The sequence below is a fragment of the Mauremys reevesii genome, linkage group 11 (assembly GCF_016161935.1).
Source record: "Mauremys reevesii isolate NIE-2019 linkage group 11, ASM1616193v1, whole genome shotgun sequence".
Classification (NCBI taxonomy): Eukaryota; Metazoa; Chordata; order Testudines; family Geoemydidae; genus Mauremys; species Mauremys reevesii.
In genome coordinates, this window is record NC_052633.1 from 55,923,193 (window position 1) to 55,950,978 (window position 27,786).

Genomic DNA, 27,786 nt, shown 5'->3' on the forward strand with positions numbered 1-27,786 from the left:
TTAACATCCAGGACACTCAGGTGGGTCCCTCTGTGAGGGGTTCTGGAGTATCTGGTCCCAGGAGTCATGTTATCTTCCTAGTTACATGAGAAGGAGTTCTAGAAAGAGGGTCCTCCAGCTCAGCAGCATCCTGGGCAGCAGGAGGCAGACCCCGAGCTCATTCAATAACCAGTTCTATGAACCTTTCCATCAGGGTTCATGCTGACTGTTTGCAGGCACTGCCCCGCTGCCATCTCCTGCATTACAGAATGCTCTTGGTCCCTATGGCATGCCTCCTGTTCCATGTACCAGTTCATTAAAATGTCTCTCTTCCAGGATCCTTCTCCATCTGCCTCTGTTGTGTCTGGGGTGCTGTTCCTGCCCTCCTGGAAGAATGGTTTCATAATTTTGATTTTTTTGAGGAATGATGTTGAATTATCCCTGATCATTCAATTCATTTTTTTTTTTTGCATAAGGCAGGAGCACAGACTACTAATGGTAAGAAAAATATAGTAAAGTTTTAAAAAAATAAAAATGCTCATAGTGTCTTGAGGTGAAAATAGACAGGAAAGATTAGACTCATAGATTACAAGGCCAGGAGGAACCATTGTGATCATTTAGCCTGATCTCCTATATAACACAGGATGTAGTTCCTCGAGCTTAGCTAGAGGCACACTACACATTTATTTGGTTCCCTGGTGTTTTGGATCAGCACCACAAGCCCCTCATCTCTCCACTGCAAAGTGATACCACACTGTGTTTCTCTAACTGCCAGACCAGATCTTTTCCCCACCCATTCCCTGCAGCATATAAAGCATGGCTTGCTGTGGGAAGCATCCAGACACCAGGGCAGGAACAAGTTTTGTAATCTTCCGAGGGAGAAAGGAATGCTAGACTAACTTTTCCTCAGATAACCTGCACCCTCCCTTTCCCTGGTCCACACTGCCCTGGAACCGTTGCTACCTGACTGCTGGCCAAGAAATGCATAGACACAGACAGAATGATTTTTCATTAATAATCTGTTTTAAGACATAGCTTTAGCCAAATGCACAATGGTGGTTCATTAGAAATCACTAAAATCATTGATTTGTAGCTGTGCTTGGATGGATCAAAGTGGAGGCTGAATGGAAGGGGGAAAGTTGGAGGAGTTCGGTAAGGGGATGGGGCTTGACAGTGCTGTGGATTCAGCACTGCAGTTCAAACTCATAGAGACAGTTCATAGGATATTATTCAGGGAGAAAAACTCAGTTCAAAGTATTTCAAATGCCCTGGATCTTAAAATTAGGAATGTGGCACCAGAGCAAGAGGGGACATTAGTGGGGAAGCTGGCGGTCCACCATAACTTACCAGCCTCAGATTCTGGTTCCTGCTGCAGTTTAGGGTCCTCGTTGGGTTTGCCAGGGGGCTTCCTCAATTGTCTCCTCCAGGTAGACATGCAAAATCACATGTTCCTATTCCTCTGTCTTCCAGGGCATCATCTGCAGTGCCTGCTGCCTCCTCACGCTGGTACTCATTGGCATCCCATTGGACAATGAAGCCAATGGAGTTGAGCAGGAGGCCATGAGACACTTCAGGCTCCTCGTAGAAGGGGTATGTACCTTGTGCCCTTCCAGAGCTACTGTTGGAGTTCTTTTGCCCTCCTGTCAGGGTAGGCTCCAGGCACCAGCATGCCAAGCGCGTGCCTGGGGCAGCAAGCCATGGAGGGGCGCTCTGCCGGTCACTGCCAGGGCAGCAGGCAGGTTGCCTTCGGCGGCGCGCCTGCGGAGTGTTCGCTGGTCTTGCGGCTTCAGCGGACCTCCCGCAGGCGTGCCGCCGAATCCGCGGGACCGGGGACCTCCCACAGGCAAGCCGCCGAAGGCAACCTGCCTGCCATGCTTGGAGCGGCAAAACACCTAGAGCCGCCCCTGCCTCCTGTACAGGAGCCTCAGGTACTTGATGCATTCTTGGAACTGGGCTGGGGTCCATTGAATGTCCACCTGCTCCAGCCTCTGTGAAATATCCCATAAAAAGTAATAGAGGACGGTATACTCTGACACACATTGAGTGTGGTCAGTGGGCCAGGCCACTGCTCTTGGAGCAGAATTATCAGGGATTGTGGCTGCAGCAATTAGTCTCCTGGCAACCCAACAAGTGGCTTGGGAAGGCTACCCGTTTGACTAAACCACCTGATTAGTCAAGAATGGCAGCTGGCTGAATTTTAGCCCTGCAACAGCAGCAGCTCTCTGGCTGCTCGATGCATTTACACCCGCAGCTGTGATACTGCTTGTGCCTGGAGCTCCTTGTCATGCTCCAGCCTCATTCTAGTCCTGTTCCTGTGATGTTTCCCAGCCTTGCTTCTACTCAGTCCTTGCTATCTCAGTTTGGCCCTGATGCAAGTTTCCTTACACTCTCCCTGCTTCTTGACTCTGGCTCTGGCCCTTGATGTGGTTACTGGTTTCTGATCCTGGCTCTGACCCTCAGCTTGGCTATTAATTCCTGACTTCAGCTGTGATCCTTGGCATGGCTACTGGTTCCTGATTTCAGCTCAGAGCATAGCTTCACTATTAGTTCCTGGTCCACACTCTGACTCCTGATGTAGCTACCGACTCCTGTCTCCGGCCCTGACCCTTGGATTGGATCTGCTTTCTGACTCCTGCTTTGACCTCTAGGCACAACTGCTGCGTAGACCACTATGCATCTCTGCCCATGACCCAGTGTCTAACAAGGATCCATGTTTACCTGTATTGATCTAAAGAGTGCAGTGGAAAGCTGTTCTGAAGTGGTCAATGCAGCACGCTACTACTGGTGACAAAAGGGGAAACTAGAACCTTTATAAGGTAAGAGTCTGGAAGAAAAGGGTTCAGTGCATTATGGGATTGGGGGAAGAGGACTACTGAAACTTGAGACATGGTACACACTCCTTGCCCCCATCCACACTGCAAATTGGCATTGGTATAGGACCATGCCACAGACTGAGTTGTGTATTTACCTACACCCACCTCTCAGGCATACTAGCTTACTCACCCTCTACTCACCTCAAGACATGTGCTTCTAAGGTTTTGGAATGGACAATAGAGGTAAGTCAATGTGTAAGGGGCACACAGGTGTCTTACTCAACTCTTTCATAGGACAAAAATTCTTAAAGCATCTAAGCACATTAATAATAACTCTATGAGGCTGATATTTCATTTTATTTAGTTAATATAATTAAAGGAATTATAAAGAAATATTATACTTTAAATATCACATTTCCCAAATATAGGGGTCCTGTAGCCATACCTAGCCCACAAAGGTGTCAGATGAAGTCGCCCTTTAGCTGGCTACTCCTGTTCTCCCCAGAAACGTATGAGCATTTCTGGTCTGGTCTAGCATTTCTCAGCACAGAATTAGTCTTCTTCATTTTAACCTCTCTGCATGATCATCATCTGGCCCTGCCCCTCAGGACAGCTCCAATCAGATCTGTCTTCTTATGTCTGGAAAATGCTTCTCCCAGGACCTAGGACACATTGGCCTGATTCTTCTCCTTGCAGAATAATTATAATCTGGTGCAGCTTCCCCTTTCTGCATCAGCTGCCTAGCAATGTGTTAGGAAAGCAGTCAACATTAGTCCTCATTATGAAGAGTCCCTCCTGTGATAGATATGGCAATTCCCTACAATATCCTGGACAAATGTTATTAAATTAAATTAAACCTTCCTGAATTAAATGTTAAGTATTTTGGGAGTTAATTGTATTAAAAATGCATATGTTTATTTGTTATCGTGGATCTCCAGGGCAGCAGACCTGACTAATATAAACCCTGGGAAGTGTTATGAACTTCAGAGGTCTATTTGAAACAATGAGGTGTGTGCAAAATCCAGCCTTTTGAAGCTAGTCCTTGAGAAGTAATCTATTGACTATGAATGATCTAAGCGTTAGATTTTTCATGGGTGTGCTTGTTCTGAGCCAAGGTGATTATGGACTAGTAACCATAGAAAAACCCCTTGGTGGGGTTTGAAGGATTGATGACCATCGGCCAGAGCCCTGACAACCAGCCAGAGTTGGGATGATCTCTGGTAAGCTTACTAGAATGTGTTTTTAATGTTTCCTCTGTAATGCTTTCATCTTAAAGATAAATGTACTTGCTTAGAAAAAGTTGGTTGGTACTTATATCTATGGTCAATTACACTGTTTATAGCCTCTGAGGAGAAGGCAAAACAGACCAGCTAAGACAGTATGTTTAATTGGGGAATTTAGTGTAGACAAGGAGCTGTGCAACCTGGAAAAAAACCCACTTAGGAGGGAGCGAGACACAAGTCTCTGCCCAAGAGAAGTTATGGCCGTGGAGCTGGAAGCATCAGGTGGGTGTCCCTGCTGGACCCTGGAGCAGAATACAGGTGCAGTTGCCATGAACTATGACACTACCTATGGAGTAATTTCATGAGGGCCATTATCCAAAGCCTGCTGAAGATCACAGGAGATTTTACATGAATTTCATTAAGTGTGGGATCAGTCTCCAAATGCCTTAATTAAAAAGAATATTAATTAAAAAGAATATTATATATATATAATTCTGCTCAGTGGAATATTTCCTAGCAAATAATTGCTAAAGAACTAAAACCTATTTCTATTACTTTTCCGTCCTCCTCACTATGGATACCAAGCTGGCTGTAATACTTGCCTGTTGTCATAAGCTTGGTATTTTTGGATGCCCAGATAACTGTAATTACATACTCTTTCTTCAACATTATGAAAAGCAGTTTCTGAAACAGAACTGAGGTCGACCATTCATGGTCAGGAGAGGAAAATGAGCTGTGAGCAATGCATAGGGTATGATTGGCAGAAACATAATCATCTGGTTGTTTAAAACCCACCTGTAGGCTCATGAAAGCAGAAGCAATTTTTATCATAGATGTCTGAAAACTAAAGATGAACAACACTAACAGATATAGAGGAAATGATCGCAAAAGGCTTCTGAGGAAAAATAGAAGGGTTAGTTGTGATGACAGTAAAAAGAGCAAAACACCCACTATTTTGCCAGCTGAAGCATTGAAGTAATAGAATAAGGTACCTCTTTTGTGCCAATATCCTGATTGCATTTTGCTTTCCAAGCCTCATAAATGATAATTTGGATTTTAAATTTTCTAATGCATTATAAACTTGTAGGGATTAGCTTCATGTGCTCATGTAACTAGTAGCAAAAACCCCACCAAAATGAGCCAGTCAGAATATCAGACTTGTTGGACCATGGTATGTATGGCTTTGGGGAAGAGTGAAGCTGAACCAAGGACAATGTGAGTGGTCCAAGGAGCAGAGAAGGCCAACTGGGGCTAAGGAGCAGCTTAGTGGCCCACCAGGGATGGGCAAGGGACATATTAGTCCTTCCATAGCTTCTTTCTTTCTTAGCAAAAGTGTTATAAGAAAGACACGAGAAGTAATTCTTCTGCTCTATTCCATGCTAATTAGGCCTCAGCTGGAGTATTGTGTCCAGTTCTGGGCACCACATTTCAGGAAAGATGTGGACAAATTGGGGAAAGTCCAGAGAAGAGCAACAAAAATGATTAAAGGTCTAGAAATCATGACCTATGAGGGAAGACTGAAAAAAAATGTGTTTGTTTAGTCTGGAAAAGAGAAAACTGAGAGGGGACATGATAACAGTTTTCAAATACATAAGAGGTTGTTACAAGGAAGAGGGAAAAAATGTTCTTTTGAATCTCTGCGGATAGGACAAGAAGCACTAGGCTTAAATTGCGGCAAGGGTTATTTAGATTGGACATTAGGAAAAACTTCCTAACTGTCAAGGTAGTTAAGCACTAGAATAAATTGCCTAGGAAAGTTGTGGAATCTCCATCACTGGAGATCTCTAAGAGCAGATTAGACAAACACCTGTCTTGGATGGTCTAGATAATACTTAGTCCTCCCATGAGTGCAGGGGAATGGACTAGAAGACCTCTTGAGGTCCCTTCCAGTCCTACGATTCTATGATTCCACTACTGGATCTACTTTATTCACCATATTGAGATTCCCCGACAGTAACCCCAATAAGTCCATGTGGCAGAAAAGGCAGGAGAAAACTAGTTTTTACCTTATAACTTGTGTCAGTGGTTTATGCAGAGTTAATGTTCTAGAAAAAGTCACTAAAAATTGTTTTTAAAAGGGTGGATTAGAAATTGCTTAGAATTCTCCAACTGCATCATAATGTAGCACGGAAATTAACCAGAAAATTCAACCCCTTTCTTGAATGGTAGAAATTTGGCAATGATCTGTGTGGTGGTTCAAGATAATTTATGGGAGTCAAACCCTACATTAAGTATAAAACTACACAAAGATAACTAAGGAGCCACTAGCACATCTCCATAATCTGCTAGTGCATAATGGGTGGCAGGCTGTTTATTGTCAAGAAGGCTGCCAAGACAGCAAAATACTTATGAGGCACAGTTAGTCAGGGGTCTTAGTAACAGCTGAAACCCTGGTAGTTTATATTTGACCTCTAACCCAACATTGTGGCATATTTTTTCTGATAATAGTCCAAAGACTTTGTTTAATACTCCCCATAATTCCAAAAAATTATACAATGTGTGGTGAATCTCAACTTACATATCAATTATTTTTTTTAAGCAAAGAGAAAAATGTAATTACCTGGCACTGAAGCTAATGAATATGAAAATGAAAGGTTTTCACATAGGTGGCAACTACAGAAGCAATATTTATACCATAGCTTCATTGTACCTGCTCTCATTTAATAGAATTGCTGCTGCTGTTGCTGTTTGAGCTCAGTAGAAAGCTGAGCACAACTGATGTACTTTGATTTCTTGTCAGTTTCACTTAAAAAGAGAGGAGCGAGATTGACTCAAACTACAAAATTCAAATCTGAGTTGGATCTAATTTCAATACTTCCACCTTCCCACCCATCTTCATAGCTCTGAGGGATGTGAGTGCTGGTTCAGCTTATTGGAGAACTAGGCCCCACACACTGGGGATATCTGCATTCAAAGTAATGGTTCAAGACCTACAAAAAAAATCTGTGGACAATAGCCAATGTTTTGCTGGTATGGTTTCAGTAACTTTTTGTCATAAAAAAATCTGATGCTGTGACAAATTGTTCCCAAAAGAACATGATGCGAATATAGCCAGGGAAAAGCTAAATATCAAAAGTTAAACATTTCATGTAGTGTCACAAAAGTGTGACAATGTTTCAAGAAGACACCAAGAACATAACCAATTTGATTCCTCTGTCCATTTATTCTTATCCACCCCAATTGATGCAACTTATTCCACCACTACTATCCTGGCCCATCAATACTACAAATTTGATGTTATTTTTGGTTTGTTTTCCAAATCAGTTCATGAGTTTTCTTCCTTTTCTACTATAAGCCTTTAGCACATCTTGAAAAAAACCCTACCAACTAGCAAACAATGCTTGTGAAAAGTGTTAGGGTTACTCGAGAGACCAGTTACATCATGACCAGTGGCAGTACAAGCTCCCCATAAATCTCCTTTACCAATATCTCTCAACACTGATATTGTGGGATCAACTCTAGTGGGGAGAAGATAATTAAACTCCATTTCCATCCAGTTTTTGCCCTCTCAGTTGAGATTGTCAACAAGAATGGCAATCAGCGTCACTGGTGGCAATCAGCATCACTACATGTGGTGTAGGCACATGTCAACAAGGGAATGGAATGAGATGATCAGACAGTTTGGTTGAACAATCATAACATGGTAATAACCATGGTAATAATACTGTCTGTCCATAATAACCTCAGCCATGTTCAGATCAGTGACTCAGAGGGGATTTCTTCGCACAACGAGCTAAATATGAACTTTCACTGTAGATTTCATATATTATAGATAAATTAAAACAACAGAAAAAAAACAAAAATGACATCTCCATTGGAAGTCTCTATAAGGTATTTCTTTTGAATCCCCACACAATCCCTGTTGCCTAGGAGTATGTCTACCCTGCAATTAGATTCTTATGGCTGGTCCTTGCCAGGTGACTCAGACTTGCGGGGCTTGGGCTAAAGGGCTGTTTAATTGGGGTATAGATGCTCTAGCTGGCATCCGGGCTCTAGGACCCTGGGATAGGCAGGGTCCCAGAGCTCGGGCTCCAGCCTGAGCCTGAATATTTACACCACAATTAAACAGCCCTCTAGCCCAAGCCCCACAAGCCTGAGTCACCTGGCAAGGGCCAGCCATAAGTGTCTAATTGCAGTGTAGAAATACCTTAGTAGTCAAGCGGGTAGACTTCTTGCATATAAAGGTACAACTTTTAGATAATATTTTCACCTCAGTACACATAAAACAGAATCATAGCAACAGGTAACACAGGAAATGCTTTCTTCTATACTGCTCTTAGATGTGGAATGCCCTCCATACACTGATGTGTAAGGTATACAACCTATGCTTTTCTAAATCACTTCTCAAGTCTCACCTTTGTTGTCGCACCTTCAAGAAACCTGCCAACAAATGATGGTTAGGTTTGGGAAAGGGTAGATGTAAAATAATGTATATTTGTACATTAAAATGTGTGTAAGCCCTGTGGTCTGAAGCTCTACTGGATAAGGACCTGTTCCCATCTGTTGGTGAACAGACAAGAGAACAGCTCCTGAGAGAGTTTTGTTTGCCTTCACTTTCTACCCAGAATTCCTCCAGCAACACTTTGGAAGTCACTATAACTATACTCAAACTCAGAATTGGTTGGGTAATAAAACTGAACTGAAAAAGATGGTTCTTGCTTTGTGGCAAGGAACACATCCCTTGTAGTAAGTATCCTATATGCTACTGGCTTTCTGCTTGTGAAGGTTTTCTCCTATTGGCAGAATGATGATGGTGCGTAGGTACCATGAGTAGCAAGTAGAGTATGTTCATTTTGGATGTTTCTTTATTTTTATTATTTGTAAGAATGTTTGATACTATGCTTTAGCTGCACCTTGGACTCCATTAGGAAGCTAGGTTGTGTGCCTTTCATCTACCATACAGCAAGGTGTTTCTGTGCTGGAAACATAGAATTTTTAAAGCTTTAAGAGAGCTTTGAAATCCCTCAGTTGTCTTGAGGCTTTCTTGCTTTCTACCTTGTTGTTCTTTGAAGAGCCATTTAATTTGTAATGTTCTTTATTTGTGTGTTTTGCTATGTTGGATCCAGAACAATAGAGGGTTGCTTCTGGACTGACCTATTTTTAATCAGACTTTGGAGGACTGTGGATAGGATTTTGATTGTGGAATATATCATTCTGCTATCTGCAGAACATATTTTGGCACTTCCTGTTTGAAGATGCCAGAAAATTAGCTTCCTTGTGAAAAGTATCATATATGATCCTTTATTCATCCTCTACTAAAGAAATTGTTGCAGATGATATACTTCGGGTTTAGCAAGTTGTTCATAAATAAATGCATTCCTTAAATTACTTTGACCCATTTTTAGGAAAGAATGTACTAAATAATATGTTGTGACAATTGGTTGATTATTCCTGATTGCTTCCTTTTTCCTTTGAAAGGTTGCTTTCATGTGCATATTAATGTGTGAATTCTGTGTGCTTTGCAACACAAATGATACCAAAAACTACAAAGCCCTTTACTGAACTAACTACCCAAAATTTCTAACAAAAACATGAAAACCTATGCTTTCTTACCCTTTGCTCTAAACTGGGGGAAAGTATAGCTGCAATTTCTGATACGTTAAAAAGACATATCAGTAGCCATACATAAAAAATAAATTCATCATAATAAACACCCAAGCACTCACATTGTTGTAAAATACTTATTAGCTTTTAATGTGTTTTAATTTTCATGTTTTCTTACTTTATATGTTATCTATATGTTGATATTTAGGCTCATTTTTACACTTAATAGGAGGTTAGGAATTATTGGGTGAGGTTCTTTGGTTATGCAGGAGAGAAGACAAGCTGATCATTATGACCATTTCTGATCTTAAAATCTATGAATCCGTGAATGACTCTGAATCATGCATTTATGCACATAAGCAACATTACTTAGAATAATCCCATTAACTGTAACTGTTTGTAGGATAAGGGCTATAGATTGCAAATTCCTTTTCTAACACAACAAAATACACGTCAATACCCATCATCTCCCAAACCCAACCAATTCAATAATCCATTAATCCTCATTTGATTCAAATATTATTTTTTCTATCATATGTAATAAAGACTACAGTTCACGATGGGGAAAAGAGTACCAGAACAACACAGTCTTATATAAATTCAATCAGAAAAGCATGCAAAATATGTTATCTACATTAAGCCAGCCTCTGTGACTCTCCTCAAATATTTAACTCTAACAAAATTGATTTACAGTGTTCCTGTAGAAAGATGGGTAAATTTTAGTTATAAAATGCTCATATTGGGCCATGCTGTATTATCTTTCCACACACGTTTCAACTTTTCCCTCCACAACTTCCTGAAAACCTTTCAAAATCCAGTGGGATTCTGTCCATCTCTAGCAAAAGTATACCATCCAAAATTATTTAGCATTCTTCATAAACACTAAGAAGATATTTTATGTTCCCAAAATTTCAGATTTATAGTATCAAATCCTCAGGTTCTTCATCAGATTTTACTCATGCTATATGCAGGCTAACTCCAATTCAAACCACCCGTCACTGCGGCAATGAAGGCTGAAATTACACTCCTCTGCCTCTGATCCAGTCCTAAAATTATCAGGTCCAATCTCTGCTTTCTTTTTTCCTTAATTAAGAGCCTACAGCTTCCCTTTTAAATATACACTTGAGTGGGTAAACTGATCACTATGATTAAAAGGTTGCCACCAATTTTATCATTAGCTACAGTCTTTGGAGCATGTGAATCAATGACCGCAGGTCCCTTGACATTTTAGGAGGACCACGGATCAGTTTGCAGCTCTCTCCCAAACTGCCACTGGTAACACTAAGGTATTCACATGCTCCTTCTCAGCCACAGGAAGAAACAGCTCAATAGCATATGAAGCAGTGTGGCGTAGTGAAGTAGGCACACACCTGAGAAGAAGGGACTCCTACTTCCTGATCCCCAGCTCTGACACATGACTCCCTTTGTGGCCGTAGTCAAGTTATTTCACTTCACTACTAGTCCCTCAATTTCTCCTTTTGTGAAATAGGAATAATACTTAACTCACATGAATGAAGGTAAGGTAATTAAGGGCCTGATTGTAAACCCCTTACTCACAATGTAGAGGGCCAGAAGGAAGTCAATAAGGTGACTTGTATAAGTAACCACTCAGCTACAGGATTAATGGGTTATCATTCTGGCCCTAACTAATGTTTGTAGAGTGCTAGGTAAGTGTTAGAATCCATCAGAATGCCCACATAACTATCCTGTGCCTAGAGTGCCCTCCAGTTTATTCAGACACTTGTTGCTTGAAAAATATTGCAAACTACAAAAAACCCAGCACAAGTTTCTAAGATCTATGTAGCTAGAGTCTGGGAGAACCTACATTTGCCCCATAAATACTTCTGGGATCCAATCCTGCAAACTTATTCTACCAGATGTAATGCTACTGATTGAATTCAGTCAGACTATGCATTCGAGTGAGGGTTTGCAGGACCATGCCCTTTATGTAAGTTTGAGGGTGTATCCCAAGAATCCTCTTATTAAACATCCCCCCAATCTTACAGGTTTATATATAATGGTGAGGTCAGGGTGGACAGTCATCATTTATCTTTGGTGTAAAGAAACAGTAACAAATTTTTTACCCACTAATCCAGAAATGCTCTGCTCAACCAGCCAGCTCTTCTCTTTATTTCGAAGTGAGTTTGACTAGACCTTAGGAGTTAGCCTGTAAAGTTAAGTATGTGATAACTCTTATATTTGACCAATTACTGAGCTGCCTGGTACTATATATATTTTAGCAGAACACTCCAAGAGAGTGAATAAAGCTTCTAATATAGATGAATTGTGGGAGCCAAATCAGAAGATATATGATTCTTTTAATTTTCATAAAAGGCACATCGTTTCCTTTGCCTTTTTCACATTTTTTATCCTGATTGGAAATAAAGTAAAAAATAATAATCATTGTCTTTCCAAATTGCAATTAGGTTGCAACTCTTAATGGTAGATGGCAGAATTCTTACTTTCTGATCCCACAATATGACTTATACAATTATTAATTGAGATGTGTCATTGCTAGGATGAGGGGGGGGAGCCTAAATTTGAAATATTTCATCATTCCAAGCAACAAAAACATCCTCTAACATATCAGCAGTAAGCTTCAAACTATTTTCCAGTTAATCATTTCCCCCAGTTTCTCCCCAAAGTTGAAAAATTATAGCTTTGTGCATTATTCTTAAAGTATTCTGGCCATCCATCCAGAATGATATGGTCTTTAAATAGTCTAGACTTTGGTTGCTTTTTCATGGGAGCTCATCTCATTTCCAAATCTTTTAATTCTGAAGTATATATAGTATATTTTCCAGGGACATGTGTATGAGTTCTCTTGGTTTTAATTATATCCAATAAATGACTTAGGTCCTGATCAGACAAAGACTTATGCATGTGCACTTTTAAGTCAATAACAATTATATTAAGGAAGGTATCCATGAGGCAGTATATTAAGGAAAGCATGCCTACGCATTTTTGTGGAGCTGGGACCTTAGACACAAACTTGGTGTCTTTTTGTGTATTTCACATGGATAAAGAGGGAGCATGCCTATAAAATATGGCATTGCACCAAAAGAGGAAAGACATTGATTGCCGATGGCCATCCTTGTTCCCAATAATAAATGACACAGGGATGTGAACAGGGAGTAGATGTGGGTTTTGTGTTATAGATAAAGGAAAGCAATTCAGAATTCAGAGCCTTTAACATTTCTTCTTGAACAAACATATGGTTACATTTTTGTGAAAATGTCACTACAGTACATATATTTTTATGAGTGAAAACAGACCCATAAGATCCAGTTACATTAAGTCAGTTTCCAAGCAAAACCAAGCTGTCTATGAAAAAATGGAGGAAAATGAGCCTTTTTCTGAGTGAACTTTTTCACCAACAGTATGTGAAACTGCCTTTTTGTGAGCTTTTAATGTGGAAATGACCATTTCACTGAAATTGTGACTGAAGAAAAATGTGGAGGGGTGAAATTCTTAATATTATTCTATATTATTTGTATTAACAGCGCCATAAGGAGCCTAATCATGAATGAAACAGTTTCCACATCAAATAATTTATAATGATCTTAAAATAAAACAAAACAAAAACCCATGAAAAATTAGTGAGAAGTTCCACAAATCCAAAATTGTTTATTTCACTCAGCTCTAGTTGATATAACTCTGGAGAGATGGCCCTGATTTGGTTGCAATTAAAAGTGAAATTCTAAGGCTCTTCCAAATCTCCATTTATACATAGCACACATTCAATACCCAAGCTGCAATTTTCTGCTTAAGGTGAGGCTCAGGACTGGAGTATCAGTTCTGAGCTGCAAGAATAAAATTGCACTGTTCCTACCTCAAGGTAGTGTAGTTAGTTCCAAAGCTTTATGAGCTCTAAAAAAATTATTCAGACATTTTAAAAAGAATAGAATAAGATAAAAAGACACAGGAAAAGAAATCCTTCCAAGAGGTAGATGTGGAGTCTAGAGCTGGGTGAATAATTTATTTTTCAGTTGAACCAGCACAATGAGAAATCAGGGATAATGTTTGGCTCAGTTTAAAAAATCTTTGAAATTTGTCAGGAATTGTAAAACCGCATTTCAGGATAGAAAATTCTGTGTTATATATCCATGTCCCCTTTTGTAACCTTTGGTCCACTGGTTAAGGAATTTTGCTGGGATGTGAGACCCTCCTGAAGCTGTTCTAAATATTCACTAGGCCACAGAGAGGCACTAGCCTGGGAGGTAGCTGTAGATTCAAATCCCTCCCCTGACTTAGGCAAACCTTTTACATATTTATGAGCACAACACCTACTACAGAGAGGGAATTGAGGCACAGAGAGACTAGGGCAGGGCGGGGGGGTTCTCAAAGATAATTAGGCCCCTAACTCCCACTGAAATCAAGTGACTTGCCCAAAGTCACACAACTGACATTCCTTTACTGGCTCATGAATACTGCTTATGCCTCTATAGTACTTATGCAGATGTTTAACTTTACCTTGATGTCAGTGGCATTTCTTGGATGCTTCACATTAAACATGAGCATAAGTATCTGCAGGGTCATAGCCTAAATAGTACTTTTTTTATTCTAGAGGAATACAGCAATCTGCTGAACTCTGCAGTCACTAAACCAGCAATCATATTAATTAAAAACTTACAATACCACTTAGAAACTTATAATTCTAGTAAATTACTGTATTAAGTAAACCATCTTCTGTAATATACATATCTTATACAATCTAAGAAAAATGTCCTTTCCACCGTTTTAGAGTCGACAGGATTTCATGGAAACAGCATGTGAATTGATACCATTTTATTATTATTTCTAGCACATCAATCATGTAAAGCAGAGTTTTAAAGCAGGTCATTCCCTCATGCAGAAATACATTGTATTATTCCAATACTTATTTTGATCTTTAATTTATTTGCTTTATTTTAAAAAAATAACACTGACACACTGATATGTGTTAATTCAGAGCTGCTGCTAGGCTACTTCTCTGAGGCTTATCAAAGAAAATCATGTTTGAAAGGTAAGCCTTTTTGTTTTTTTAGGAAAAGAAAGAAAAATCAGAAGTTGGCTGCAGTGCTGATGTATTTTTCCTTAAAACCCTATTTGAAAATAATCTCCAGAGTTTTAACAATGGCGAGGATGAAGCTTCAACTAGTTTGTATAACATTTTCAAAGAAAAGTTAGAAACAAAAGAATTGAAAGTCTGTATTTATACATATATATAAATTAACATATGATAGCCTTAAACCTGCATGTGCAATGCATAGTACATGGTTGGCTAATGTGAGTGGAAGCTACTTATGCCCATAGAGACTGTTAAACATTACAGCCTTGACTGAAAGCCCTCCGAAGTCAATGGGACTCTTTTCACTGATTTCAAAGGGCTACAGATCAGGCTCAATGTGTAGGCCTTTGTGAATTCTATGATTATGTAGCCTCAGAATTTTCAGAAGAATTCAGCTCTTGCTACAGACTTGTGCTCCAGAGCCTCAGATTTCATTTTTGAAGAATTGTTTCCAGCCACCCTGGTTCCACAAACAAGCTTATACATGACCACCCATGATGAAATAGTGTCTTCGTGAGCTTGGAGACAGCCTGAAACGTGACTACCCCATTCATCTTAAATGGTCATTAACTCTGAAACTTAAGGATGGCGATCTGCAGCAGATTGGAAAATGAAAATGTGAGGATAGCATAAAATAAATTTAATTCAAAATCAATATAAAAACAAATAACACAGTGGCTACTGCACTGACTGTATTGTTCATTTTTTATAGGCAGGTAATTAAAATCTTCCATTTCAAATTTTTTCCAGAAGCTGCACTTCCCTCTTTGGCCAGACTCCTGTTACCTAATGGGCCAACAAGCAGCAATTTCACTAATGAAGAATTCAATTTTCCCCATCACTAATTTATTCGTTGTGCATATATACATAACACCATGCTCTCTGTACTGAGTAGGATCAAACATTGTGTTTGTCTATATTGGTCCTACAGCTTTGTGGGAAATTATAATTGTTTAGTATTTGTGTGAGGGCTTTGCGTGGGGGGAAGGAGAAGGAGAAAAAGAGCAGAAGTTAGGAGACAAACAGAGTGTTTGCTGGTGGGAAGAAAAATCCATTTAGTTATCTTTAGCACCCCATAAGGGATGTACTATCTCTTTAAGAATGCTTTTGTGTGTTTGCTAGGACAGAAAATGAAATATCCTCTTGGAGATGGCAAGTCTGGCTGCTGTTTGTGAGAAGAGTGAAGCAAAGGAGTTATTGTGATGTGGAGAAAACCCCAGAGAACGCTCCTTAGGTCCCGCTGAGAGGAAAAGCCCAAGAACAGATTGTGTGCCAGCTGCCTTCCCAGAAGTGGAGCAAAGGAAAAGTCTCTTAGAGAATATTGGTGAGTGAGTGAAAAGACTTCTACGTTCTTCTGAAGTGTGGAATCCATTTGCCCACTTTATGAGTTGGTCGGGGCTTGCTGGAAGAGATCCTTTTTACCAGAACCAGCTTTTGGTTCTGTAAAGAAGAATCTCAGCTTTTTCTTTCTTTCTTTCTTTCTTGAAAGAAAGTTTTCAGCTCTTTTTTTCTTTGCAAAATAGGACTGAAAACTAACGCAAATTGAAGACTGAGACTGAATAGAATATCCAGCTAGGGTCTGATTCTTATCGCAAGAGGCACCTAAAGATCTCCAGGCCCTCTTTCTTTTTCTCTTTTCCTCTCCCATGTAAGATGAGTCTGTAAAGTTTGTTATCCAAGCAAAGAATCTGAAATCCTTAATCTGGCTCTCTGCAGTACGGTGTGATAATAATGGGAATTGTTTACACTGAGTGTCCCCATTCTTTCAGTAACTGCTGCTGCAAGGGGAACGTCTGTCTTGTGTCCCTCATCACTAAGTGATGCCAAATCTCATTATTTGCTGTTTTTCTTGCTGCTTCAGTTTCTAGAGTCGTGTGAAAATCTCAGCTTTAAAAAAAAGTAAACTTCTAGTCCTCAAGTTTGAAAGTAAAAGCTTGTGATCCACTATGACCCCCAGATCCCTTTCTATAATACTCCTTCCTAGGTAATCATTTCCCATTTTATACATGTGCAACTGATTGTTCCTTCCTAAGTGGAGTACTGTGCTTTGCATTTGTCCTTATTGAATTTCATCCTATTTACTTCAGATCATTTCTCCAGTTTGTCTACATCATTTTGAATTGTAATCCTATCCTCCAAAGCACCTGCATCCTCTCCCAGCTTGAGAGTGGTCTCTTAAATCATCACCCTAGAAGCTCATACCTGCCAGTTTAGCCTATATCCTGTTCAGTAGAATAATTTTATGTGTGGTAATGTTTCGATGCCATATGCATTCATCCATACTATTTTCCCTTATCCTTGGAGAAAGAATGGTCCAAGGAAAGTCCTTGTGTATCAAGAAGCTAGGATGCCGGCTTCTCCTGTGGAATGTGGTTGAGTTGAAAAGCCTGAATCAGAAGTTGCTATATATAAGCAGAGTTGGATTGGGATAGTACTTGAATAGAAGATAGTCAAATAATTTCTACTATTGGTGTGGCAAAGAGTGGTGTTGATTTTCTATTAAGTGATATATTTCTTGCTGAGTCACAACTGGACCATTGCCCAGCAAGAAGGTAGGAGTGCTGTGCTGTTGAGGATGCATTTTGGTTGAGATTTAGAACCAGAGACATGAATGGTTTTGTGATCATTAAATATCACAAACCAATTTTTGTAAGAGTTGGGATTGACCGTTGTGTCCAGAACAAATTTAAACTTGCAAAATAATCTTCTACATCCAAGTTCGCCCTCTACCTTACAACATGACTTAAACTATATTTTTCCCTCCATGAACTAAAATATTATGTAGCTTTCATGCGTGTTGATAAATTACTGCTATATTCATTCCAGAGGTGTCTGCATTTCAGAGGTGGATGAAGTGATCTTTGTTTAGGTTGTTGAGCTTGTTAAGTACTTTGCATGATCCTTGGGATGATTGTAGAAATTTAACATATATTGATATTATCCTCTGGGGACAGATGCTAGCAGACTTCTGTTACGAGCTAGTGTGGATTCTATATTCTGTGTATTATTATAATGACATCTTCCTCTTACATAGTGTCAAACACTTATGCAATAGCACAGTCAAAGAAAAAATATTCTGTATAGCTTCACATTCATCTAACTACTGGATCTAAAAGAAATTGCAGTATGGTAAATATTCTTTTGTTTATTAAAATGAAGAGGAGTGTAGTAGTGCAAAAGAAAAAGATTACAGATCTGCTAGTTTCTTTTTTTTAAAAGGCCATGAATTAAATGAAGTATGTACAAGCCTGTTCAGCATAAGTAGCACTGCCCCTTCATGCTCACTCTGGGAGATTTATGCATTTTCACAGCCATTGCCACATCTGCCACTCTTATAATATGGTGATGGCAGATGCTTAGCCAGCAGTTCCTACTGGGTCCTGGTCCTACTGGGGCTGGCAGATGGAAGAGCACTCTAGGGGGAGCCTGAAATCTAGTCCCTGTTACTATGTTCTTCTTACTTGATCATGAGTAAAGGATGATATAAATGTAATAGTGGCACTGTTCTCAGCACACTGCCTAAGCAACCGTACACCTCATTAGGCTGCATGAAATAATGCAGATGCTGCAAGTACTGATGTGTTATTTCTTTGGCTGATACAACCTTTTGTGCACTTATACATACTATGGCACATTAAATTTCAGTCACTAGAAGCTGTTGTGTCCCTGAATAGTGGCTTCTCTTTAAAACAAGGTATTGCGATTCAATGATGAGGTCCAATAGCTACAGTGTGAGCTTTATTAATCATGCCTGCACTGTAGAAGTATTCACACAGCATCCAATAACCACCTACGGTCCTGCCCTGTGTATTCATTGGAGGCAAGGGGAGAATTGTATCCCTAGATCTGAATCCAAAGGACACTGTCTGCATGTGGGTGCCCTCCCCCTCAGCTATGTAGGTAGGGGCCTCAGCCAGCCCCAGGGCACATTCCCCTGGACCCTGCAGTAGGCACTTCTCTGATCCCAGGATGCACTTAGAAGGATGAAGTGGAGGCTGGGTAGCTTGGGGAAGGAATGGATGGCCTGGAGGCAGAGTTCAAGGGAACACACATCCCTCAGCTGGCTCCACAGAGATGCTCAAGACAGACTTAGGGCTATATTACCTTCTTGTGGAGCCTCCTTTCTTGTAGTGATCCCACTGTAAGCAGGGTGAGTCACTGGGGCACTTGCCACCAAGAACAGAAGGAACAGGGTATTAGGAGCCAGAGCCACTGTAGAGGTACAGGAACTCCACACTGGTGATCCTAGCTTCCCATTGATTTCCTGGAATCTGCAAGGTTTAAGGGGCAGAACGTTGGCCTATTCCAGGGGGGACAAATCCTGCCCTCAAGGAAATAATCCATGAGGAACTATGTGAAGGGATCTTTGCAGAGATTTCTTCCCTCTTAGACCCCTCAGCAGCTTATGCTATCGGAAAGAATGAGACAGTCTCTAGAATGGATTGTATTCTGTAGCCATTGTAAAGTCCTGGTCTGGTATCTGGAGCCACTGTTTCTGATAGCCCATTGTTTCCCTCTGGTCATCTGGCCTGGCCTCTTCTCTGTCCTATCATATAATCTCCCCATTGTTAATGTTAGAGCTTCCCTTCTGAGAGTTCCTGCCATATGGAGCAACCACTCTACGTCTCTGTGCCTCATTGTTTCTCCATTTCTTCCAAGTGAGAGGCGAAAACAATTTTTGCTCCATTGCCTATATCCTTAAATTATAGCAGAGGCAGAGAGTCATTTTCTCAATAATTGTATTATTTATTTCTGCAAAAACTTTGAAAGACTCTGTGAAAGATAATATACAAAATAAAGCTGAATTGTAAAAAAGGATTCCCTTTGAATGTAAACTAAAAAATGCTCATTCTGCTTAAGGGGAAAATAGTATAGTGAGCCTGATTCTAATTTCATTTATACCGGTCTGAATCAATAATAATTCTCTTGACATCACTAGTTATACTAGTGAAAATAAGGCCAGAATTGGGCCCCTTTTTATTTTTTGTAAACAGGCTACGCAACTGACCCTTAAAACCTGTTCACTACAGGACAATACCCTGTGCAATTTTTTATACAGTGTACATAGCTCCTCAATAGTTTTGCTAACTACCTTGGTAACAGAGGAAGTTACAACGTCTCCTGGAACATAAGGACATTAGTCGCATCTAATTTCATCTTGGACCACACAATGCAATTGCCCTATTGCAACAGACTGGTGTTTCATCTTGTCCCTTCTCAGGCACTTCAGAGTGAGGTGCAAAGACACCTCACAATGGACAACTGTACAATGACCTGCTCAAAAGAAAAATGTCATCCTAACCCTAAACAGTTAGTAATTGGTTGATGCTCTGAACCATGAATATCTTTATAAAGTTGTATCTGTCTGTATGACTGTAGATGTTCTCACTATCAATATAAATGACTAATCCTTTCTAGAATTCCATTAAGATCTTGCATTCCAAGATATCTAATGGCAATGATTTCCACAAGTTAATTATGGGAAGGTATGGGTCCTTTTAACCAGTTTTTTAAATGTGATGCCCTTCAGTTTCATTAAAAATTCCTCTACTTTATAAGGGAATGTAAAGAATCCCACAATTAACCTTCTCTATACCACTCGTTTTACATACCACTACTCTTTCCATACATGTCCCATCTGTTCGTCTCCCTGCAGACTAAACTAACTTCTTTTCAATTTATCCATATAAGAAAACTCTCCATAGCTCTCATTTCTTTTTATCATTTGTGGTTTTGCTTATGTTTTCTATGTTCTTCTTCTTCTTCTTCTATATCTACTATAGCCCTTGAGATAGGATGATGAGAAATGAACACAGTGTTTAAATATCAGTAGTATAAGACCTTTAGTATATTATCTCTGACACACTACATACACACTAATATTTTGTTTGCTTTTTGTTCCATGATTATGACTAGACTAGAGGCACCTACTGTAAACACCAGAAATTTTGGGAGAAGAGATTAAAATAGATACGTCTATTTTAACCAGAAACCTTAATGCTGTTGACAGGTGCACTGTGGTTGAAAAATGCAGTCACAGAAGCTCTTCTTGCTCTGCTGTAATCATAATATCATCCAAGTAGATAAGCATCCTGACTCCTACAGACCTCAGGAGCAAAACTACTGGTCTCATAATCATTGTAAAAGCTCCTGGAGCAATCTAGAGGGAAAACTACATTACTCTGTATTGGTACAATACTGTTTTCCAAGAGAACCTTAGGAAATCTGGTAATTTGGATGGATGGGAGTGCTGATACAAGCTTTGATCAAATCTCTCTTGGCCAGAAAATGCACACTGTAAACAGTAATTTTTAACTCCTTGAGACAGTCTTCAAGACAGATACTACCAAAGAACCCTATGAGCAAAGAGTAAATTTCCGGTCAGTTTCTTGGGATAGGTACTTTCTGGAAGATCTATGAGAGAGCTTGGGAAATGGGGAGTGAATGGGGAATGGAAAGGAGAAGGAGGTAGGTTAGGAGGACTCCGAATAAAGTTTAATTCCTTGGTTTGCCTTAGACAAGTCACTTAGACTGTCTGTGTTCAGTTCTCCATCTATGAAATGGGATAATAGCACTTGCCTACATCCCAGAAATGTTGTGAGAATAACTACATTAAAGGCTGTGAGCTGCCCAGATACTATGGTGGTGGGGAGCTATATAAGTAACTTAGATAGACAGAATGCTCTGGGGATAGTTGGGCTCCACAACCCATTGGGCCTGGGGCGAGTGCCATATTGCAATGTTTCTCTGTTAATTTCTGACTCTGTCAACTTACATAACTGTCTTTATGTAAACCCTGACCTTTGAAGTGAAGGCCTTATTGACAGCAAATGTAACTCTTTTCTGCTGAGGCTTCCAAATAACTTTCACTGTCCTTATGAAATAGCTGGGTAGACATCAGAAATCTGGAGAGGGTTTAACTTTTCAATGGGGGTGACAGCCTGGGTACACTTGGATAAACCAGCATTGCCAAATCTCACAATGTTATTGCAACTCTAGCAATCTTGGGTATTGGGTTGTTGGGGTTCTTTTTCCTGTCTTGTGAAAACATGATGAAAGGCTGCCAACGCCCACAAATTCCCTCACTCAAAATGGCCACCATTTCCTGTTGTTATAATGGGGCTGAAGCCAGCAAGATGGCCATCACTTCAATTAGGCTAAAGCCAGGCCCATGGGCAAAGTGGCTGCCACTTTATGGCTCAGAGGGCTTGTTGGAATTATTAACAATATTTTAAAATATTAATTTGGGAAATCACCAAACACTAATTTAACCATATATCCCTTAATTAAATCCAAATGCCAAATAGTACTTATACAATTGATCTAAACTTGTCTAAAAAGTCTAAATAATAAGCATTTTACTACATACAAACAATAATAAAATATTTTATAAGCAGTTGATCAAGATACTTACAAACAGGCTAAACCTAGAGGTGCTTAGAACCATATCAGTTGGTTCCAATGTGGTCAGGCAGGTATTAGCAATGAACCCTTTAAGAGATTACTTTTTTACGCCTTTCAACAAACAAGTGATGTCATGGCCAGGTACTGACTTCAGCTAAAAATCAATTTGAGATAGCTCACCCTTATTTCAAGTCTCAATCCAGATAAGATTTACAACTTCCTTTCTTCCCAAAGTATTTCCTCCCCTCCTTCTTGCTGTCCATCAGTTCTTCCATTGCACCTGGAACATCCACGATGATTCTGAGCCAATAAAACTGGACAGCTGGAGTGCATACTGAGCGCCTTTACAGATTTTTCTGGGACATCTTCCTCAACAAAGGAATGATCCTGGGAAAAGCTGGACAAATAGCTGCCCTACTTGCGCTGCTCTGGTTTCACATAGGCATGTGTGTGGGTTGAGAAGGGCCATATTGGCTCATTTTAAGACAGATTGTCTTTGTCTTATTCAAAACCATCTGCAGTCACCCCTATCAGGCAAGCCTTCTTTTTAGAAACTTTCTCTTATTAGTTATTCTTTGAACCAGACATTCTCTGTACTTCATTTCTTCTGGTCTTATGACTTAACTATTTTCAAGGCCTTCTTTCTACTTGCTCGGCAGGGCCTTTCTTTACAGCACCTATATATTTCCTTAACCAGACTTAAGCTAACTCTAATTATTTAATTTCATATTTGTCCTACAGGGCTGGACAGGAGACAGAGACTGTGAGGAGAAGCAGACACTGTGAAAAGTAAATGGGGAGAGTGAAGAGAAGCTGGGAACTGGGGAGAGCAGGAGGCAGATTTAGTAGTTTCAGGGGGATGAGGTACAGAGGTATATGGGGGCAGGAGAGAGGCTGAAATCAGTGCATAGGAGTGGAGTGGAGTGGGACAGACAGAGGAGAGAGAAATATTGCAGCTGCCACATCTGGGGCTTATTGGTGAGTTAGGAGAAACCTCTCTAACTGGGAAGGCAATTTTGCCAACTCTCTCAATTGATTGGTTTCAGAGTAGCAGCCGTGTTAGTCTGTATCCGCAAAAAAAACAGGAGTACTTGTGGCACCTTAAAGACTAACAAATTTATTTCAGCATGAGCTTTCGTGAGCTACAGCTCACTTCTTCGGATGCATAGAATGGAACACACAGACAGCGGATATTTATACATACAGAGAACATGAAAAGGTGGAAGTATGCATACCTACAGGCAGAGTCTAATCAATTGAGATGAGCTATCGTTAACAGGAGGAAAAAAACTTTTTGAAGTGATAATAAAGATGGCCCATAGAAGGTGTGAGGAGAACTTAACATAGGGAAATAGATTCAATTGGTGTAATGACCCAACCATTCCCAGTCTTTGTTTAACCCACAGTTAATAGTATCTAGTTTACATATTAATTCAAGTTCAGCAGTTTCTCTTTGGAGTCTGTTTTTGAAGTTTTTTTGTTGCAAAATTGCCACCTTCAAGTCTGTCACTGAGTGGTTAGAGAGGTTGAAGTGTTCTCCCACTGTTTTTTGAATGTTATGATTCCTGATGTCAGATTTGTGTCCATTTATTCTTTTGCGTAGAGACTGTCCGGTTTGGCCAATGTACATGGCAGAGGGGCATTGCTGGCACATGATGGCATATATCACGTTGGTAGATGTGCAGGTCTATGAGCCCCTGATGACGTGTCTGATGTGATTAGGTCCTATGATGGTGTCACTTGAATGGATATGTGGACAGAGCTGGCATCGGGCTTTGTTGCAAGGATAGGTTCCTGGGTTAGTGTTTATGTTGTATGGTGTGCGGTTGCTGGTGAGTATTTGCTTCAGGTTGGGAGGCTGTCTATAAGCGAGGACTGGCTTGTCTCCCAAGATCTGTGAGAGTGAGGGCACTTATGACAGCAGCAAATGGTGCAGTGCAAAAGGACTGGTAACCATGATCATCTCATTACCAATTTATGGTATGGTAGATGGTACAGTATGGCTGGTATCCATCTCTGCTGTCATGCAAAAGCAAAAGCATGCTGCTGTGTAGCGCTGCTGAATCGCCTCTGTCAGCGGCATCTAGTACACATACGGTGACAGTCACAAAAGGCAAAACAGGCTCCATGATTGCCATGCTATGGCATCTGCCAGGGCAATCCAGGGAAAAAAAGCTGTGAAATGCTTGTCTGCCGTTGCTTTCCCAGAGGAAGGAGTGACTGACGACATTTACCCAGAACCACCCGCGACAATGATTTTTGCCCCATCAGGCACTGGGATCTTAACCTGGAAATTCCAAGGGGCGGGGGAGGCTGCGGGAACTATGGGATAGCTACGGAATAGCTACCCACAGTGCAACGCTCCAGAAATCGACGCTAGCCTCGGACCGTGGACGCACACCACTGATTTAATGTGTTTAGTGTGGCTGCGCACACTCGATTTTATACAATCTGTTTTGCTAAACCGGTTTATGTAAATTCGGAATAATCCCGTACTGTAGACGTACCCTATTTGTGCTGGGCCAGGCATTTGCACCAGATCTGAAGAAAAACACAGTTTAGCCCTCTGACACCTACTTCATAACTGACAGGGGAAGGTGAATTTTTGTTATATATGAGCACAGAACTGTAGCCTGCCTGCCATTGGCAGTGACCAATTACTGAGTCTGGTATGTAGCAATTTGGTTACAATACATTATATGATAAGTTGGGCCTTTTTTCTACAGATACGTGTCTTTCACTGGAGAAAAGTAGGGTAGGAAATACAGAGCATCGCTAGAATTCTTACAGTAAGGTCAACAGTGTGGAATTATTTGAAGGTAGGCTGCATCTCAGGCCTGACGACCTAGAAAGGGCCCCTTAATATAACATTTAGAAAGTAATTACCATGTCTCTTTTTTAATGTATAAATTAGTTATTCTAAAGTCAGCCCAATTACCTTCTCTTCAGCGGTAGAATCTAATTCCTTTTGGACGTTTTTATTCATTTCCTTGAGCCTCCTTCAGGCTGATTTCTGAGTTTAAGTCTAATTTTTGGGTTTGGGGATATTTGTTTTAAAAACTACACAATATTTATAGCTTTCAGAATAGCAGATAGCATGGCATAATGAATCGAATGTATAATTGCCTATTTCTACAATATGTGGAGGAAAAATACAAGACATTGGACATATATTAATATATAATCACTCCTAGTTTGTAAATCACATTTAGGAAAACAAATACAAATGCTTTTAAAATCATAATTGTGTACAAGTTATATGTGTGTCTATAATATGCATAATCGCTGTTATGATATTATTAACATCTCTTGGGCAAATTTCTGTAAAGAAATCCAGTGCTTCCATTTCAAATCCTGTGGATTTTATGGTAGATCAATGATGTTTACTTGAAGTAAATTTGATATAACTTCAAATGCCCAGTACAGTTTTAAAACAATTTTATTAGGTTTGCCAGGAGGACAGTCTTGATTTAGATGAGCCTGCTATAATTACTACAAGGGAAGAAAAAAAAAGCAAAATATACTGAAATTTCTCAGCATAGGACACAGCAAAAAGAGAGATGATTATAAATTTTAAAAACCTGTCTAATCAGTCAGCATCTGAAAAGATGCAAGAAAAAATACAGTCTTCATAGAGATAATTTAAAAAGCAAGGGACTAAAAGTATAATTCTGGAAATTGTTGCATATTCTCTTAAGGACGTAGTTGTCTGGAGAGACACATAACTCCCATTAATGGTAAATGGAGCTGTGCACATGCATCAATTAGAGAACAGACTTCCAAAAAAAAATACCATTATGTATGGGAAGCTAATTATTTTTGATGACACCCAACATTGTCACTTCTAATTCCATAAAACTACAACTGGAATCTTTCAGTTGCGTAGTTACCAAATATTTAGTTTCAACACCTATAACTTTTTTTTAAAAAAAGGCAACTCAGCTTATGCAGACCTAGTGTTTGGCTGTGGGTCTTTTTACTTAATTATTTCTCACTTTTACATAGTTCTACAGACAGCATTTCCCAGGTAGGGCCAAGTCCTACCTGAACTTCAGACTAACACATTTTCTGTTAACCAGTGAGTGATTTTATAAGGACCATGACTTTGCATTAGTCACACTTGAAATACCTGAGTAAAATCCAAAGCTAAGGGGCCAATATTATCCACCTTTCCAAGTTCTGCTGATGGTGGGAAGAAGACAAGTGCCACTACAGTGAGGAGCCTGCAACTCCCGACCAGGCTCCCTTCCTTTTGCCCTTCTACCAGGTTTGAGCTATACAAGTTAAGATGAGTTCCAGCAGGAGTGGGGTGGAAGGAGCAAGCATTCTGTGGCATGTGCCCCTTGGATATCTCCTACATGGTAACTCTGTCGGTGTTTGTGCTGCTCCAGGCACTGCCACCCTGTGCTTCACTTCATGCCAGCAAAGGCAGAGAGGCTAGTGGAAAAGTGCTTCCTGTAGGAAACATGCTGCTGGTGGGAGCAGAGTTTATTGGAATTAGTTGCACAGTCAGTGGCACTTGGATCATATGATGTGCAGTGGGTTCCTTGGCACATGTGTGAGTCAAAGGTCTTACCTCCCTTGACTGAGAGGACATTAGCCCAGGACTGGGAAGACCTGACTTCAGTTCCTTGCTCTGCCACAAACTTCTTGTGTGACCTTGGCTGAGTCACTTAGCCTCTCTGCTTCAGTTCCCCATCTGCAAACAGGGATAACACTTGCCTACCTTACAAGGGTGTTATTAAGAATATATTAATGATTGAGAGGTACTCAGATACTAGAAAACACAAGTACCTTTGAGAGACAGTCTGCACAGTCTCAAAACTCTCTCTTGGAATGCTGGCTGCAGAAACACTGCCATTCTCATATTGTAACAGTTTTTTGGGAACTTTTACTCCTGCTGGGGGAGTCTTCTGGAACAAAGGAGAATATGGCCATGAGATGAAAAAGAATATGATTGATTGATTGATAGATATGTTATTTATATCTAAGGTGCCTGTTTTCTTTAAGAACGGGTGGGTAGTGGGATGAGACAGTTTAATAGCAAGTCTACATATATAATTGAGCATAGCATTTGTCACAAATTCAGGATCCTATAGAACAGAATAAATCAGATGAAATAAGCAGCTCCTGTTGGTCCAGGATAGAGCCTTTAGTTTGTAACTTTCATAGGCTTTTATTTAGTTTATTCTTCTTATTGGGGAGGGAAAATAGCATAAATAAATCTGAAGACTTTTTAGATTTTTAAATTTGAAATCTTAAACCCCAGTCACGAAGGCAAATCCAATAAATGAAGAACAGGGCTGCAGGTCCAGAGAGCAGCAGTGGAAAATAATTAGAGCTCTGGCGAATAAGAGCTTTTTTTCTTTTTCCCCATATAGCTGCTTTTGCCAATATATTCACTATTTCATCATCCTCTTGATCAGGAGCCAGTTTTGCATCCAAGAATTTACTGGCCCCATTAAATAGAATAACAATATAGGGCCAAATTTTGGCATGGACTGTGCATACCAGTGGGACTGTGAGGTGAAAACCTAGCTTTGGCATCTCCAGTAAAGCTCACAGAAAAACTTCTCTGAAAATTTCCACAGCAGGAGCTGTGGAGGTATGTTTTTGAGCATGTCTTAAAGGTCAGAGAGTGTTGTCTGGCATTCATGCATATATATCCCTTGGCTCTGAGACCTGGTGAGAGGGACGGGTCTCAGAGCCGAGGCTCTAGGCTGAGCAGGAATGTCTACACATCTAGTTTTAGTGCTGTAGTGTGAGCCCAAGT